General features: G+C 48.3%; 1 protein-coding gene across 1 annotated transcript in view; it reads right to left on the reverse strand.

The window, feature by feature from the left end:
* Positions 1-13,575, reverse strand: part of LOC122367027 (vacuolar protein sorting-associated protein 13-like) — a 59,370-nt gene that overhangs the window by 44,615 nt on the left and 1,180 nt on the right. The window lies entirely within an intron of this gene.

Genomic DNA, 13,575 nt, shown 5'->3' on the forward strand with positions numbered 1-13,575 from the left:
CAGTGATGCAAATGGGGTTCACGAGTGGCCATAAATACGAAAAAGGCCCAAAATTCAAGTTCACTTAATCGAATAAATCGTAATATGGTCAGTCAGGCAAATGTTTGGGGTGTCTGAAAAAGTATGATTTTAATGTTTTTGTCAAAACCGGCCTCGTGTAGGATTGTCAGAAGTCGAGACATTTTCGATGTCGTAAAAATGACTGTCAGGTACTTGAAATTCAAGTGCCGCTAGCGTGCGTGCATGTCATGCAAACTGCAAAAATTATACATGAAAATGATCCCCGAAACCTGCTGCTTCTAATGCCACGTCATAAAAAGCCGTATCTATTTTGGTTTGACGGTGAGCTAACTATTTGTAATCATGTTGCAACCGCAGTTTTTTACCAAAAATATTTGCTTTCAATTCACCTACAGCACTTCACACAGTGTGTGCTCGTTAGTGCACCATATCATAGCATTCCCTAATCATTTCTGAGTCGCATCGTGAAAGAATTAAGGCGCTAGCACAGGGCTGACCGGCGCTACAGAAGTTTTCGTCCGGCACAGTCGGGTGCCGCGGCGCAGCGGGCGGCCCGGGCGGCCGCGCCGCCGCGCCGTCCCACCGTGTTTTAACTCTGGCCAAAAACTGGCCAGGACGCGAAATATCGACTATTTTTAAACGTTTGATTTAGCCACTATCGTGTTCAAAAATGATCAGAGTATCTTTAACGACGGAAACTTTTATTCTCCTTACTTTTGAAAACGTTCAAAATGTACAACAAAGTAAGATAATTCTCGAAAGCTAAACTTCGGCGAGCAAACGCAGAAACAGTCGCCTTTCTTCACGTCAACATCGTCGAGCTTTGGATTGACAAAACTATATAATTTGGGTACCAAACGATAGCGCGAGCTTTTGGCTTTGTAATGAGTCCTAATTTGTATAATTATAATGCATATATGTGTTACATTTATTGATTTCCGTCAGCCCTTACATTGGCACACTTTTTTTGAAAAATGTAAATGTTCTAATAGAGCTACAAAAAATTGTACGCTAGTGTACGGTCTCGGACTACCACCATACTGTGGGCCAAGGAGTTGTCTATATGCCCTCAAAATTTCAGCTGCGCCTGAGTGCGCCGGTGTTGGGGGTGAACACTTTTTTGAACGAGTCACGTCTGCTCCTGCTGAGCCATTGGACGGTCGCTAGCGTGCGTCAAGGGAAAATGCTAGTGCTCCTCGTTCATTCTCTTGTCTGTTGTGACGAGTTGGTGTCCCATGAAAGGTCGCCGACCTGTGTGCGACCTGCCGTACCCTGGGGCGTAATCAGCTGACGGCACGACCCCCTACGACACGTGCCAGCTGCATTTTCATGTGTCGCGAGAAGAAAACAAAGAGTCTCCGGAACCGGAGACCGGACAATGTCGGTGAATGACAGTTGTTCATTCAAAAACTGCTAGCATTCCTATGAAATATACATTTCTTAAATATCAACAGCATTATCGGTGTAATTAATTAAGTATAGTACCTATAGGTCTATAACAGGAACCTTCCACCCCATGGCTATTGCAGTAAATTCATAGATGGGCTCTGGAGCTGTATGGTCGCTACACATGCTTCCTTGATAGTTTACAAACATATTTTAGTACCTGATGAAGCGCAATTAAATATTCATTGTGCCCAGTTTAAGATGGGACTGTGAGCTGAAAGGTGACTGTATGAGACCTGCCACAGACCGCTGATCACGATGATCGGCTTTTGGTCGTCCATTACCTGTTTGCGTTCGGCAGGGTTACCATCGGCCTCTTCAGTCAGTATTACTACGTTCGATGTAGGTGGTATGGTATCATTAGTACTGTCCACCTTCATGAAAAAGCATCAGTTTGCTGCAGTAAGCGTCAGTTAGTATGGCAATGAAGTGCTTTTACATGCACGTTGCATGTTACATAACGCACCATACAATAGGTATTGGTGAGACATTTTGGGATACATTCTACCATTTCACGTCATGCGATGGTGGATCCAGTGAAGGGCATAACTAGTGGGCATTTGCCCTCCCCATAGCTGAATAGTGTGGGTAAGACTATCCTTTTGCCGCTCACAAAGCTTTTGATGATGAGAAATATAATACAGCGTCGATGCCTATCTGGACGAAAAGCAGGTCTTTTTGTCACAATCATTTTTAGGGATGGAGCTGACCGCTCGCTGCTCATTATTTAGGTCGGTATGCTGATAACAGATGGGACTCCCTGAGCTGCACACATGCAGATTGCAGACGTAGTGAAGCGTTGTAAAGTCACCGGCGCGGCGGTGGGTCGAGGTCACCGAATGGGTCGGAAACTTTTGCCCTCTCCAAACGGATTAGCTGGATCCGCCCCTGACGTCATGTGACGTAAACATAGGTACAGGACTCTGATCTTACTAAAGTGGAGACAGGGTTAACATCAAGTTGATATCAAAACATACGTTTGAAAATGTTTTTGAAATAAATATAAAGATTGTAGGACGTAGGTCCTATATGAATAAGTCCTATATAAGAGCATTCAAGGTCATCTGAGGTCATCAACGCTAATTAACAAGTCATGTCCTCAGCCTTGACTTGCCTCGTCGATAAGCCTTGCTCAGAGTTACGATTACTTTTACAGATACGATTACAACTTTACAGACACCTAAATGCTCGTGCATTCATAGCTAGAATATGACACAATATTTGTATATGTTTCGTGACACTTGTGACCTCATAAACAAGTACATAAGCATCTGGTCCGACACATTTTGCACTTTAAATGATCGTTAGTCTCCAACGTTTCGTTTGAGCCCAAAAACACGTCTGTATCTCATATAGTTTCTTAGTTACGAGCCCTGGCCAGTTTTGATCCAGAGTTAAAACATAGTGCGTCCGGACGCCGCGCGGCGGCACCCACTCGCCCACTGCGCGCCCACTGCGGCACCCGACCGCCCGGACAAAAACCTCTGTAGCGTCGGTCAGCCCTGTGCTAGCGCCTTAATTCTTTAACGATGCGACTCAGAAATGATTAGGGAAGGCTATGTTATGGTGGACTAACGGGCACACACTGTGTTAAGTGCTGTAGGTGAAACGAAAGCATTTTTTTTCTGAGTAAAAAACTGCGATTGCAACATGATGATAAATAGTCAGATTACCGCCAAAGCGAATGAGATACGGTTTTTTGTGACCCGGCATTAGAAGCAGAAGGCTTTGGGGATCATTCTCATGCATAATTTTTCAATTTGTACGAAATGAACGCAAACCAGCGGCGTTTGAACTTGCGAGTGTCTGACCGTCATTTTACGACCTAGAAAATGTCACAATTTCTGACGATTATACACGAGGCAGGTTTTGACAGAAACATGAAAACCATGTGATTTCAGATGCCCCAAACATTTGTCTACTCGGCCATATCGCAATTAACTCAATTTGGTAAACTTGACTTTTGGGTATTTATGGCCACTCGTGAACCCCATTTGCATCACTGTGCACTGGTCGCGGAAGTAAAGAAACGGACCCCCTTAGACGCAAAGACTAAACCCGAGGAGGGGAGGGGGGTGGCAACGGGCCACCGTCCACTTAGCCTCAGCCCTTGGTGAACGCTTAAGTTAAATAATTTATTTAATGGAAATGCATCGTCAATGCTGGAACCACACGACACTGCTTTCTGCCACTTACGGAACAATTAAACTCAGGGTTTCACAAACGCGACCAATTAAGCACGACAGCCGGTGCCAGCACAACAACATAAAACACAGGAACGCTAAGTACTGCCGACAACCGCAGTCATTAAACGTACAAGCAAAAGGCAGACACTCAATTAGCGCTGCGACGTAGGACACCACGGCCCGGCCAGAAAAGGTGTAGTGCTAGTATACTGCGCACAGGCGAAGAAGAATCAGGCCTGAGCTGAAGTTGATTCACACCTGATAAGCAGCAACTCAACACATGATGGCGTCAGGCGCTTCAGAAGAACAACCCAATTTTGACTTTATCTTCCAAAGGCATAGTCTATGCCATAGGCTAGGCATACCTCTGTATACCGGCATACAAAGTTCTATGTCTGTGTCCGTTGGGGAACATTCCCACTGGCCTCCGGTAACTACAAGCCGTGTCATGAGTCATGACACGGCTTGTAGTTAGTCATGACTCATGACTGACAGATGTGTCAGACCAACGCTGATCGGACGAGCGCGGATAACCTCCTCACAGGATGACAAGCTTGCCGATCAGTTGAGTATCCATGACAGGTTGGATGATGATGATGTAAATAATACCTTAACCCGGCAGGCGGTGGGCCTACCAGCCACCTTCCGCGCGGTGGGGGGGGGGGGGGGCATTTTTTGCCCCCCCCCCGTATCTCCGAAACTACTGGACGGATCCGGAAAATTCAAACGGCGTTCGATAGCCCTGTCAAATTTGTCGAAGGAAACCAAATTTCATTGACCTCGGGGTCACCGATGACGTCACAGGTCAGGTCAAAGATAAAATGTTTCACCGTTCACGGGGCTTCTAGGGAAAGCGCTATAACACCGAGTAATACGCATTTTGTCGAAAATCAGCGATGAGGCGTCAGTTGTCTAGTACATATGTTGCTATTAGAGGTCACCGGTCATACCAGGTCAGGTCACAGGTCAGGTCACCAAAGGTCACCAAGGGTCACCACATGAGCCCAACTTTACTAAGGTTATGCGATGCATGTTTTATGGCCAGTTTTTCATTTCCAACTCAATGGTGTTGGTTATACAGGGTGGGCCAAAATGAAGTACCTTCAGTTTTCTTTCGATAATATGTATATTTACAATGGTACAATGGTAAACCAGGTATATTTCGAATTACAATGAAATGGCAAAACTCACTGCGCACTACATATTGTCCGCATCTGTCAGCCGCTCACACCTCACAGGATGTGCTCCAGGTGGGCACCGCGGCGCTGCTTCACCAGCGGCAGACGAACTTCCTTGAGATGGATGATGGCCTTGTCGACCATGTCAGCGGGGATACGGTCCACCTCCTGGACTATGGCGGTCTTGAGCTCGTGAGTGGTTGCCGGTCTTCCCGCATATACCCGGTCCTTAAGATATCCCCACATGAAAAAGTCCAGGGGACTCAGGTCAGGAGAGTGAGGGGCCCATGGAACGGCCGACTTCAGGCTGATGTGTCGATCCGGGAAGTGACTTCGAACCCAATCCATCGATGCGCAAGCAGTGTGGGGTGTGGCACCATCCTGCTGGAACCACTCTTGGTTACGCCTGAGTGGCCTCTCCCCGAGTTCTCTCCAGAACGGCTCCAGCGCTGTGCTGACATAGCGAGCAGAGTTGATCGTTATCGCCACTTCGTTTTCATTTTCAAAGAAGAAGGGACCGATAGTTCCCCCGCCGTGCCGCATCGCCAACCACGCCGTAACCTTCTCGCAGTGAAGAGGCCTGCAGAGGACCTCATCTGGTGGTTCCTTGCCCCAGTGCACAGCATTGTGGGTGTTGACATATCCGTTCAGCCAGAAGTGAGCCTCGTCACTGAACCACAGCTTGCTGAACACACGTGGGTTGTGTTCGAACCACTCGGCCATGGCGACCCGACGCTCCCTGTCGCATGATGATAGCTTCTGATGTATTGAAAGCCGGTACGGGTACATTCCAAGATCTTCTTTCATGATTCTCCGCAGAGTTGTCCTGCTGATATTCAGTGCCTGAGAGCGACGCCGAGTGGATCTTTTTGGGCTCTGAAGGGTAGAGGCGGATACCCGTTGAATGTTGGCCTCAGATCTGACCGTGCGACCTCTCCCGGGCGGCTTGGTTTTTACCACCGTTCCGAAATTTCGAAACTTAGCTACCCACTTCTGGATAGACTTGTTCCCCGGTGCAAGGTCGAGCCTCCGATGGTCCAGACCGAACTTCTTTAGATACTGCCGCCTGGTCTCATCAAGAGAGTTCGTCAAGACATAAGTCTCAACGCAAAACGATTTTTGTGTGTCGGACCACATTTTTCAAGTGAAGTTTTCTGATAATCTATCTTGCCATATGGTTTGCAGTCGGCATGCGAAAAATCACAAATGCAGCACGTGCGCTTGAAAAGCACGAGACAAAAATTTCAAGGTACTTTATTTCGGCCCACCCTGTAAGACCATCAGATACGGTTTAGGTCACTTTCTGGTGGAGGTCAGGTCAAGGTCAGGTCAAAAAAGGTCAAATTTCAAAGTTGATATTTTTGCATAAAATGGGTATCGATTCGATGCAGCTCGTCACGGGGAGTCTAATGGTGGTCTTGGTTTTGCGCTACGAGGTCTAGAATTGCTAAAAATTGAGTTTGAAAATTTGACGTCATCAATTTTGAACAGTTTTTTCGCTATAACTTGGCCAAAAAAAGAGGTATCGATCTCAAATTTGGTATGTAGAAGGCGATAGGGACTATCACATATATTCCGGTTTTTTCGAAATTCAAAAAACTTTTTGGATTTTTTGGCTATTATATTCAAAAAATCTATTTTTTTGATTTTTGGGGGTCAAAATCCAAAAAAAAAATAAAAAAACGAAACAGCAGTGTTGTAGCCCTTTTGATTCCACACCTTTTATGTCTGAAACATTTTTCTGTATCTCTAAAGCTGTAGGCCTGACAGCTCTTCCCGCGAAACCTTTTTTTGGGTCGAAAATGGCAAAAATGACGTCACTCTGACGTCATTAGCGGCCAACCTATCATAGCCTTTGGAAAAATTTTTGGTCACCATGTGCGCTAGCTGCTCCCGGGAGGGTACTGAAAGTTTGGTGACGATCGGCGCAGCGGTTCTCGAGATATATTGAAAAAACTAAAGGGGGGGGCAAAAAAATGTCCCCCCCCACCACCTGGAAGGTTAACAAATTATTACAAATGCATTCACTTTTTCAATATATTTGAGTGCATTTGTAATAATTTTTTTAGGTATTATTTACATCATCATCCAACTTGCCGATCAGTGTTCACTGGGCTGGTTTTCGCACTGAAACCTCGCCGGTGCCTTCGGCCACACCGTTCGTCGATGAATCGAACCACAGATGAGCCAACATCGGTCAGTCGACCCGCGAAGGAATCGACATGAGTCCTTCGACCCATGGGGGAACCCACATCGGTCAATCTAGCCAGAGGAACCAAAATAGGTGAATCGACCCACCACGGAGGAAACGACACCAGCCACTCTATCCACGAAGGAAACGACATCTCATTTAGGGGCTTGGAAGATAACTTCACATCCGTCACAACCATTTCCCTCCATACATCATGGTTCCTTTTTCCTTACCAATAATCCAACGGAAATGACAAATGTAATCGCAAATTTACGAATACCAACCGGGACGAATGGTGGATCGCTTATAAAAAAAAATAGAAAAAAATTGAGAAAGGCCACAAAAAGAACGATACAACTAAAAAGAGTGACTCCGACGGCGGCAACTCCTCTCCGTGCTGACGGGTCGTCGAACAGATTTGACAGCAGCGTTAGGAAACCTGTGACGTCACAGACAGGTGACCTTTTGAGCAGCGGACAGTGATAGGGCTGTAAAACTCGATACCGGATCGCGTTTTATGCCGACAAATGCACTGCTATTGGGGCGAATAAACCCATCACGTCTTTCTTTTTATCTTCAAGCATACATCATTTCTACACATGATCTAATTCAACGGATCATAGACTGATGTATGCAGGGTCGGGAACTATGAACGGATGCATATCACCCAGGACGCAATGCTTACATTTCTAATGCAATATCTATCTAACGCAAGCGAATCTCACGCCTGTGACTACCAATCTATACTACTATTTGAACAGGATCCATCTGTCTGTCTGTCTGTTTGTCCGCCACGCCGTGTAGTGGGTTCAATTTAGCCGGCCTACAGGGCAGACGGTATATCGTAGGGGGTTGAAATTTGCACACCTTATAGGTGACAGAGCGGGTCAGTGCCTTTTCTAGGTTTCAACTCGCTGGGGTGCACGGTTCGCGCGTGGCGGGCGCCGGAAGAACGCCAATGAAATTTTGATCGGCTCATATATCTAAATTGAGAGCCGGGGTCGACAAACTTTGTGGACTAAATGCATGCCGATCGGTGGCGGGTGCCTCGCATTGGCGGATGGTGAAATTGATTTTGATAAATGGTGGTGAAATAATGTGTTGATTGTTGCTAAATGGGTATAGTTTGTGATAAGATTGTGCAAATGAACCGCGTTTGCCGCAATGCGTCACATTGGTCACAGGGCGTCATTTTTGCCGCAAATCGCACAGTTTTGTCAAATATGGTCCGATATGGGTGCAATTTGGTGCCAAGATGCAATTTGGTGCCAAGATAGGGGTAGTAGTAGGGGTAGGGGTAGTAGTAGGAGTAGGGGTAGTAGTAGGGGTAGTAGTAGGGGTAGGGGTAGGGGTAGTGGTAGGGGTAGGAGTATGGGTAGTAGTAGGGGTAGGGGTAGATGTAGTGGTAGGGGTAGTGGTAGTGGTAGGGGTAGTGGTAGGGGTAGTGGTAGGGGTAGGGGTAGGGGTAGGGGTAGTGGTAGTGGTAGGGGTAGGGGTAGTGGTAGGGGTAGTGGTAGGGGTAGTGGTAGTGGTAGGGGTAGTGGTAGGGGTAGTAGTAGGGGTAGTGGTAGGGGTAGTAGTATGGGTAGTGGTAGTGGTAGATGTAGTGGTAGGGTAGTGGTAGGGGTAGTGGTAGGGGTAGGGGTAGTGGTGGTGGTAGAGGTAGTGGTAGGGGTAGGGGTAGGGGTAGGGGTAGTAGTGGAGGCAAGAGTAGAATAGTGGCCCGGGCTGATCCCATCGGACGAGAGGTGACCTATGTGACCTGGCCTGACCCAAAGTGACCGGGGCTGACCCCTTGACCCGTCTTTACCCCGTATCAGCCAAATTTCATCCAACAAAGCCCTCAGAACAGTTCTTTTTAATTCTCTTCACCTTTCCGTCCATATCTATGCTTCTAGACGACACATCGATTTGAATCGACCACCATTCGAAAGCAAATTGGCTGGTGCCGCAATTTTTTCCTACCACGCAGCAAAGCAAGTGGCGCAGCCGCTTGTCTATATTACTATTTGAGGAGGGCGTAGTTTCTGTCTATTACGAAGGTCGCGACATGGTGCTACGTAGCGCGGGTTACAGATCACACCGTTGCACCTACCGCGCTGAAATTTGCGCAAGTTATAGAACAAGGATGGACAACGTGCCTTTGAGCGGTCTCGGCTCGATCGGATCGATAGCGAGCGCGTGGCGCGTGCCCAAAAAGTGCAAATTCGCGTCATAGACTTTACATGTATAAATCGGCTGGCAAAAACGGGCGAAAATGGCTAAATTTGCCCGACACGGGTCCGTTCCCCGTGCAATATCTCGGTAGCCGTGCGCCCGATCGGCACGGGGAAAACAGCATCGTGTAGAGAATCGAACGGGCAATCGAATAGTGTGCGGTGCAGGGGTGGCACGCGCCACGTGCAAGTGTGAGGGCAATTTCATTTCAAAAAGTGCCATTTTAAACGGATTTTGGAATTTATATTAATTTCAGGTGATCGTCAGACGGAATGAGTTGAAACAGCGCCTATTAGCAATAAAAATGTACCGTCTCTCATGGAAAAATTGTGAAAAGCTAATTGATCAAAAACAATGTGGAAAAAATCGCTGAATTAAAATGGTATTTGTCCATAATGTGCCACTAAAAAGATACACGGGATTTGCTGCTTAACCTGATACGCTTGACAATTGAAAATGCTATCATTAGAAAGAGCATTCAATTCTCTCCAAGATCCAATCATCACGTTTGCATGACAAGCAACAGTATTCTTTAAAATATAAATGTTTTAAACCTCTGCAAAACGATTTTTAACGAAAATTATCTACGCCTTTCATTTGTCTTAAAACTACGCACCTCAATTATAAAGCACATTTGACAGATTCTGAAGTGGAAAGCATGCTTATCAGACACGGGCACCTCGATCCGATGGATATTTTTTTCCAAACCAAAACGTTTAGCCATCAAAAAGCAATCGACCGAAATGGATAGATAACCCAACCGACACAAGAACAACCGAACACCCGCCGATCGAAAATATCCCTTTTCGCGTTGCGGAGCACGCGGGTCACCCTAGTGAATGCCTCTATTTACGACACAATGGTCACAGTCGTCCGGGCCGGCTAAACACCTGCATCGACGCAGAGCAGCATACCCCTGACGTCGTCAAGCATGCATACGTGGCCCGCATGGCGTCATGGGGGCGTCTTCAGGTGACCGAGGTTCGATACCAATACTGGAGAAAGTCCCAGAGGAAACTGCTCCATATCCACCGGCTAGCAACGACCAAACACACCAAAACAAGGCAGACCACCAGCAGCGAATATTCAAAGGCATGGCGAATTACACAACGAATTAACACCGTACCTGTGGTGTAGTCGCATTTTCTTTGCCCACAAGGAAATGGCATAGTGCCATAAATTGTATAGCGCACAAAAAGCCACGAACAGCCGAGGATTATTTCTAGTTCTCGGAAGCGTTTATACATACACCTCAAACCACCACATTTTTTTTACATTGCACGGCAGTTGTTCACATATAATTATCTGCCAATCATAACAGAGCTGTATGCTAAACAGACTTGTCCCAAGCACCTAAGGCACAATGTAACTAACTCACTGGAGCAATAAAAGACGATTCAATTTTGTTAAGTACCGAGTGTTCTTTGACACAGACAGGCGTACCCTGCAGCACACTAGACGAGGAAGTTGTCGAGGCATAGTTACGAGACGATAACGTTGCTCTTCAACTTTGCGTGCATTATGCAGACATGCGGCATAGGACAACGGACAGTTGGCCGGGCGATAATTATTTGCAAAATAAGTTCGATACCGATATAGAACATCTATGCCGGTGGGTTCGGCTCCTTCAATATTTCCAGGGACCCAAAGGAGGGACCCAGACCAAAAGTGACTGGTGGGCACAAACTGACAAACTGACTAGGTCAGACTATCGCAAATACCTATACAGCTCGTGATGAGGGGGAATTGAAGACAGTGAATTCCAGAAACATCGCCAACACCAACAGCATACCGTGGCCAAGGCAGAAGATGCGAGGAACATCCCGTCCCATCCACCACTTTTATTATTCCCCCTCTAATGTTCATGTTCTCGGACATCACAAATGTGTTATATTGACACACCACACCTGGCCTGCAAGGCGCGAGTGGGACGGGTGGTACAGGGGGTTCGAGTCATCGTCGATCGTTAGACCAATCGGCGAAGCGCGCCGCGCTGCAACGAACGATCTGGCGACCGGCAAACTTAGTCGGTCACTAGACGCACGCCTCCTTCGTCCTAGAGGGCTGTTCACACTGCACAGCCAGTGGGCTGTATCGACAGCCAGTCTCTGGACGGATCTTTCGAGCCAGTAGGCTGTATCGACAGCCAGTCTCTGGACGGATCTTTCGAGCCAGTAGGCTGTATCGACTGTCAGTCTCTGGACGGATCTTTCGTCACACCGGCCACGAATTCGGCCCGTTTGGATAATGGATAATGAGTTCCGAATGCAATAGCTGCCAAAGCCGGAGTAGTTTGTTGGCACGGCGCTACCAATACGTGAAAAAATTACATCAAAGATAACTAACGCCTCAGGTACCCTACGCAGCGCGGAGACAAACAAATCGGGACACGACCCCATTCTCCCAGTGCAACCACACCCCACTCAGTGGGTCAGTGGTGAGCACTGACCAGCCCGTGTCGTTTAACCCGACCGTGACACGTCACGCGCCCCGAGGGTGTCACAGGTCACGTGCGGCGCGTGACAGGACCACCGGCGGGCCGACTGAGCCCCGCACGCGCACCGCCGCTGCACGGGGTGCCGGTACGTCCGACACGCACCTGTCACACGCTGACAGTGGCGCGGACCAATGAACCGACGACGGACGGCGCGACGGACGGACGGTATAAAAAGGGAAGGAACGCTGCGGCAGTGTTCTGATCTAACAATGTCGTAAATGGATGCGTAAGGTTAAGTTAGGTAAGTGGATGTGTCCCGAGGTACACTCGGGGGCAGATTGATGTTCCACAACTCTTTATCCACCGGGTTCCTATGGCTCAGCATTGGCAGCAGCCGCCTGATACCGGTAGACTGTGCCGCTTCACTTACTTGTCAAGCGGCACAGCCTACCCACACCGTATGACACCGGTCTGGGTCGGTGGCTGGAAGGCGATGTGGGCCGCCTGTGACGTCAGCGCAGCGGTGAGGGCCGAGCCCGGAGGCATGGCTCGGGTCGGCGCGGCGCGGCGGCTGGCGAGGGCTGGGGAGTGAGGTGGGATGGGAGCACGGACATCGCGCGGCTGAGCGAGTGTAGTTAACTTTCGCGTCTCAAGGCGCCAATTATTCTACCTAACAATTGTGCTAAAGCAGTTGTTAAAATGTCCTATCCCCAAGACAGCGCCTATCATCATACTTGCCATGCACATTACGACACACTTAAGCGTGGCAATGGGACAGCCGATATAGTTAACTTATGTCACTCGTGCATCGAGGTGCGGAGCTATATTTTGTATAACATATTAGTATTAAGGCCTTGATTGAGCAGATTGGTGTCTATTGTTTCGCACGGCAATCGTCCAGAGACGTGGGAACTGGGGGTTATGAGTAGTGCCGCAGCCAACGCTCTAATTTAAAGCGATTATTACTGTTGCTCTAATATATGGTCGCAGCCTCCAATAGCAAACCGTTCCAACTAGGAGCCAAAAACTCGGCCACTCAGGGGGGTTCGAACCGGGCTTCTCCCACCGGCCAACTCACGACACGAGCGTTCATCCACTGAGCTACCGAGAATGGTCCTAGTCCGCACAAAACAAAATGACATTCACCCGCTGACCGCCAATGACAGTATTGTGACATTTAATCGCGTTTGACCGCGGCGGGTGGTCGCTGGTTTCGACAGCTCTGTGGATACACGCTAGCGTCGTGGGGTGACCGGTTGGAGAAACCCGGTTCGAACCGTCCCAGGTGCGCGACTTATTTGTTCCTAGATGGAACGGTTTGCTATTGGTGGCTGCGACCACACATTAGAGGAACAGTAAGAGTTGCTTAAAGTTGGGACGCCGCGCCATCCAAAAACCCCAGTTCCCACGTCTCTGGAGGACGATTGCTGTGCGAAATAATAGACACCAATGAGCTCAATCAAGGCCTTAATACTTATCTGTTAAAAACAATGTAGCTCCGCAACTCGATGCACGTGTGATATAAATTCTATCGGCTGTCCCAATGCCACGTTTAAGTGTGTCGTAATGTGCATGGCAAGTGTGATGATAGGCGCTGTCTTGGGGATAGGACATTTTAACAACTGCTTTAGCACAATTGTTAGGTAGAAAAATTGGCGCCCTGAGACGCGAAAGTTAACTACACTCGCTCAGCCGCGCGATATGGTCCGTGCTCCCACCCCACCTCACTCCCCAGCCCTAGCCAGCCGCCGCGCCGCACCGACCCGAGCCATGCCTCCGGGCTCGGCCCTCACCGCTGCGCTGACGTCACAGGCGGCCCACATCGCCTTCCAGCCACCGACCCAGACCGGTGTCATACGGTGTGGGTAGGCTGTGCCGCTTGACAAGTAAGTGAAGCGG

Source organism: Amphibalanus amphitrite, unplaced genomic scaffold (genome assembly GCF_019059575.1).
Source record: "Amphibalanus amphitrite isolate SeventyFive unplaced genomic scaffold, NRLGWU_Aamphi_draft 000845F_arrow, whole genome shotgun sequence".
In the NCBI taxonomy this organism is placed as follows: Eukaryota; Metazoa; Arthropoda; class Thecostraca; order Balanomorpha; family Balanidae; genus Amphibalanus; species Amphibalanus amphitrite.